We start from the raw sequence: 6,411 nt of genomic DNA on the forward strand, positions 1-6,411 counted from the left end.
TATTTTCAAAAAATACGGAGTTTTCTTTTTGCTCTTATTAGGTTTTTCAGGCTATCAAATTTTTTTTTTAACATTTACTTAGCTTTCTTTATGGCATTTTAATTAACAGTAGAGTTGATAATTACATCATAATTAGTCGTGCTAGTGTAATCATCCTAGATGTGCTATTTTCATAAAACCTAATCAGGTACGCCTGAAATGTGTAACCGGAATATTCTAGAGGAATTTTAGATTAACCCCAGAAAAAAGTTCTGATTGGGTTTTGTGAACCTGGTGTAGGACAATCAAATCCACCATCAGCTATAGAGCTTTCCACACCAGCCATCTATTCTGAAACCGTATTGATAAAAACAAACAAAAAAACCCCAACAGATAAATAAAACTGAAGTAGTATCACGCAAACGTAGAGCATGTACCAACTACTCAACTACTGCACTGGCAGTTGGCTTCATCGAGCCCCTCCTCAAGTCCTTGTGGGACGGTGTTTGTGTCTCCACAAACAAGGTACAAGTTTCAGCAGAATATCTGGAATAGATTATTTCTCCGAGTAAACGTTAGCTGTCCAAAGCCTGTGTTCTCAATTTTGAGAAGAAAACATGGAGACTTGTGTACTTCAATTTCAATCTGCCATGAGCACAATTTCATTTATGGCAGCATTGTAAAATAGGGAGTGCCAAGACAAAGAAACAAACCACCCACAGCGCTACAGCTCAGAGTCTATCAGCTATTTCAGCAGCTAGAGCATATATGGTAGGCAAAAAGCAATAGCATGCATTTTTCCAATGAAAGAAGCCAGATCTTTAAGTCTTTAGAAAGTAAACTACCTACAGATCAAGAGCTGAAATATAGAAAACCAATCATACTTTATTTTTCCCTTAGCCTTGCATGTTGTCAAGGAGGGTGTTTGAAGGGAAAGGATCCATTACATTTGTCTAAGTTCTGCATGTTTAATAAGTTTACTCAAAAAGTAACTTAATGCTTTGTGAGATTTTAGCATAATTTCATTTTACCCCCTCTTATGGAACAGTTACATTCTCTGTATAACTTTCTGGTGAAAAGAGAAAAAAAAAAAAAAACAAAACCAAAAATAACTGGAAAAGTATATTTTTTCATTCTTCCAAGGCTTAGAGCAGACTGAATTGCTCGCATTTCCCATGCAATGACTCACATCTGGACTGAGACCAAATGCAGAGTTCCATACAGATGCATCACTTTCTAAAAAAATAATGGACATAAGAAATAAGAAACGTGTACTGTATCAGCAAACTCAACTAGAATGCATTACTTATTCTATAAAAAGCATTGACTGATACCGATCAGTCTCATGTAAGAGTGAGGTGCCTCCTGCTTTAAATTGACTTGCTACTTCTGCACTACAGCCTCTGCTTAAAGGCAGATTCTGCAATAGAGTTTATGTTAGAAAATAAGCCTCGTGTGCTGTTGATACCAAGGTCTAATATCAATTGTTTTGCTGTTAAAATGAAGGTTAGGAAAGGTATATTCAGAATAATATACCATCCATCCTACACATACAAATGTACATCACGTAGACGATGGACTATATATCCAGATACCCCTCTAGATAGAGAACAGCAGGCTCTGCTGAACCAAGTTCACACAAAACTGTATTTAAATAAATGAAGTAAAGAAAGAAAAGCTATGAAAGAAGTTCCTGTATGACACATCCTCCAACCTAGCACAACCCATTTAGAATTTGTCTACGTTTCTTGTTGTTGGACAAAATTGGGCCTCATTTATACTAGTTATCCTTCAAAAGCAAAAAGATGAAAATAACTGAAGTATAAACACTGGAAAGTAAGCTGGACTCAGAAACCTAATGTGCAAGACTGAGGATCTGTGCCTGAGAAACAAAACACTGTTCTAATGAGAGCAAGTCAAAAGACTTACTGTGATGCAGCCTTCACCACCTGTTACTGCTTCGGCACTCTGCTCCGCTCCACTGTGTCACCTACACGTGCGACTGCCCACCACAGAGGAACGCGCAGGAGGAAGAGCTGACTTGTTTCTTCACAAAGGTCAAGACTTGACAGAGCTCAGTGAAGAACTGCAAAATGGGGGAAGTACTTGTATATTCCACACAGGAGAATAATTACAGTTGAGGAGAGAAGGAAAAGGCATATCGAACAACAACATTCAGTTCAGACAAACCCTGAATTTCCACTGATTTCATTTTTCTAAAGGCATTAGTAGGTTTCAGCTTTCACTCAGGAAAGTAATCGTCTGGCCAGAGGGGCTCATAGAATACAAGGGCAATTTAAAAACAACAGACTGATAACGCAGTTACGTTGGATAGTTGTATGTGTGTCTTACACTATGGGACGGAGCCGGAAAATGGGTTACAGTTACGTGTTGGTACCTTGTATTGCTTGTCAGTCTGTCTCTTCATATGTGTAACTGGAAACACTGTCATGACAATACGCTTTGTTAAAACACTTAATATGAATTCAATAACCTCAAAGGCCCAGGTGGCATGGTTTGGGAACTAAAGCTTAGGTCTACTTCAGTTTTTGTTAAATGTGTATCTTCAATAATGTGGAATTCAGTGGAGGCTGCAAAATCTACCCAAGAAGCTGGGTAAATACTCAAGTTGTTGATTGAGCCTCTTGTCATTCTAGATGTGCTTACACTCAAAAATTTCAAGGCAACTTCTGTATATCCTTGATAGGACATATATGTCCTCAGACTACAACAGGCATTTAATACAAAACTTCATACAGATGTTAGAAAACAATTAAAAAGTAATATCATGCACAAAAAGATAAACATTTTTTATCCCTATTTCTATTTAAATGAGTAAAGTCTGTTGCTGTAAGTATTTTAAAACAGGCTCTTTCCCCATAGCAAAAGGATTTAGTAATTCAAAGAATGATGATGATGATGATCTGTGCTAAAATACTTTGCCAATGAGAATACTATGAATCTGCACGTTGAATCTTCAGTGACATGTTGGCTTATGCAAGGAATTGTTATTCAGACAACAGTTTCTCTTGTCAGTGGAACCTCGTGAGCTTAAAAAAAAAGGTAAAATTGAAAAAGAATATTGAGGAATCAATCACATCTGTAGGCAAGCTTTAGAGGGGGATGTGAGGACAAGAAAAAGTATCTGAACAGGAGTACTTTATGGAGTTTTAAAAAGACAATGCAACAGCTTCTTCCGAGATACCATAGAATCATAGAATGGTTCAGGTTGGAAGGGACCTTAAAGATCATGTAGTTCTAACCCCCCTGCCATGGGCAGGGACACCTCCCACTAGGCCCGGTTACCGTCATCGTTAACTGCCCATTCCATTGCTAAACATGGGCATTCATACATAATATTAAGGTTTTGGTCCTCTTTATATGTTCAAAGCATTTCTTTCTGCTCAAACTGCATGAAAAGTTGATTCAACTCCTACGCTTTCTTTAAAGATATGGGGAGCGCTACCACAGAGCGAGGGCAGACCAGTTAACATGGAGAGATGAAATTGCAGGTGTTGATCACACCCCTTTTGAACACAGGCCAGGAAAAGTACACAGTAAGGCAGTGTTCACTGGCGAGCTATGCTATTACATTGCAAAAATAGAAAGTTCTTGCCTCTGTGGTTAGTCTAGGGAATAAAAGTGGTTATAAAAGAATTTAATGGGTGTGCAGCAGCTAATAACAAGGAAGGTCACAAGAGCCGTCTGGTTCAACTGCCTGCAGGCGGCTTGTGCAAAGTGCACTATCCTGCCACAGGAAGAAACAAAGTTCAACTTTTTTTTTTTTGTGCTTATAGAGATTGATAGTGCTGTAAGAAGCAAAGCAGGTATTCCCTTTGGGAGACTACAGCAGTAGCATTTCCACTGACGCAAAGGGCTGGGTCAGCTTGTGAGGGTTCGCTGACCTTAGCCATGAAGTTGTCCAGCCTGAGTCCTAGGGCAGGCCAATCATCTCAGGCACTGCATCTCCTCACTGCTTCAGGGCACCCTAAATATTAGTAAGTATCTTTATGCATACCGTTTTTTATACTAAATATCACCTTGTAGTCTGTTCTACTTTATATGAATTATGCGTAAAAGAATAACACAAGCAGCGGGGTATTTAATGGGGTAATTTCCAGCTAGTTCGTAAAATAATATGTGGGTTCATTTTTCTTGACTAGGAAGAGCGTGAAATCAACTATCTACCTGTCCATCGGCACAAAGTAAGCACACACTATGAGAAGAGATTGATCTCCATTAGGACTAAATACAAAAGGCCTCCAGCTCATTACAAAAGTCTTATAATCAAGTCACTGCATTGTAGCACAGTTCATTTAACTATGTCCTAAAATTATTCAAATAGTTAAGTAAAGCCAGAATCTGCCAGTGCATCCCCAGAATGGCCAGAGACACACAGGAAACTGAGATCACCATTATCACATGAAATGCTGAATTACTACTATTGACAATCTCCCCTCTGCCCAAAAGTCAATCCTTGTATATGACTGCTTAATAAGAGAGCAAAATATACATTCCTTCAGTTTGGCTGTAAATTCTCCAGCACTCCTATAGATCCACATCCTCTTTAAAGCTGTCACTCACCCACCATGATGTTTTAGAAGAGGATTTATCTAATTTCAAATACTGCACAGGGTTATAAACCCATACAATGAAACAGGCATAAGGCCATTCATCAATTGTCAAAAAGGCATTCGCTTTGAATTTGTCTAGCTTGCCGATACTCATAGGTTGGTTTGTGTTGGAAGGGACCCTAAAGCCCACCCAGTCCCCCCCCTGCCCTGGGCAGGGACACCTCCCACCAGCCCAGGTTGCTTCAAGCCCCGTCCAACCTGGCCTTGAACACCTTGAAACATTATTAAACATTCAAACATTGGAAATAAATAAAAAAGAAAAAATCTTTTAAATTTTGTAGGTATGTTATCCCTGCTCATGCCTGACATACCAAGGGCTACAAAGGAAATTCTGTTATAACCCTGCTCCTTTCATGTGACTGTAACTCTCCGCAACATCCATCCTGTTCAACTGGCTACCATTACAAATTGTGACAATGAAGCTTGTAAAAGACTAAGCAAGCCCACTCTCGGCTGTTTTTTTAAACTTTTCCCATATAACACAAGTAAATTTCCAAGTCCGTTTGTTTGAACAAGGTTGAAATTATATGAAACCTAAGTATATAGTCTTCAACAGAGTCTACTGACTTAACACATTGCACAAAAAAGCCAGTCACTCTGAAGACGCTCGCTAGGTGTCTCCATGTATTTTTTGCAGATGTAGCTGCCTTGCACTTTTTTTTGCCTCAGTGATTGTCTTCCCTAATCTAAGTAGTTTTCAAATAACGTGCTAGATGTGGCAGCAGTTAACAAGCAAGACCATAAAGCCTGTTTGCTCCGATGGTGCAGGTGGTGGTGTGCAGGTAGGACTGTCCTGCTATAATGCTACAGCGACAAACTGGTTGGAAATTATAGGGCTATAGGGACAAACTCCCTATAGCACTATAGCTGCTATCCTGCTATGGGGACAAACGTACTAAGACGATTTCTCTTCAACTAGCATGACACTACCCTGGTGACGCACAGGGGTATCAGTCTTGTAGTTTACAAAGCCTGTGGGTTGAGAAAGCTCATTCCAGCTTGCCAGCTCTGTTGGTCCTACCAGTGCTAAAATCCTCTGCTTCCTGACCACCACCTAGTGGCAGTTTATCTGTACAGTTACGTTTATGAGAGTATGAAATACTTTTTGTTTCCTTGCTAACGCAGTACAGACAAATCACTTCCTGCACCTTCCAAGCAGCATGTAAACAAGACCACAAGGAGGACGTGCTTCCCCAAGACTTCTGTTTCCACAGCCTGCAACACATATTATTTATATACCATAATATGTATTACTGCCCCATACATGCTGATCCTACTCTGTAGTCTGATGGGGGAAAGGGAGGAATCCTTGTGTCTGTTTCCTCTTCGTTTTCTTCTGAGTGACTGGCAGCTCACAAGGCAGAAGGACTAACCCGCTCGCACATTGCCTCTGGAAAAGCCAATTGGGTAGCAACGAGAGAGGAGACCTGCAGTTCGCTCATCCTCAACCTTGACCTGTACATTCAAATAAGGAAGGACTGCGATCCAGCTCGCAAGATGAACCTCACTGTAACTATCGTAACAACACAAACAGAAGAAAAATGGGTATACTAAAACTGATTATTCAATTTTAGCACCTTTGTATCATTTTAATGACATTCTGCAAAGACTATCACTTACGACATTTTCCTCTTGTTTAGCTTTCATTTTTATTCCTCTAGGTAAACACAGCAATTACATTTTAGCCCTATTACTACTACAATGTTATCCCAGCCCAGCTATAAATGATAACGAGCCAAACAAGACCGGGGCAATTCTTGCCCTCCATTTTTCAGCTTCTTGATGGGCTTCCAAGGGG

Source organism: Larus michahellis, chromosome 7 (genome assembly GCF_964199755.1).
Source record: "Larus michahellis chromosome 7, bLarMic1.1, whole genome shotgun sequence".
NCBI classification, from domain to species: Eukaryota; Metazoa; Chordata; class Aves; order Charadriiformes; family Laridae; genus Larus; species Larus michahellis.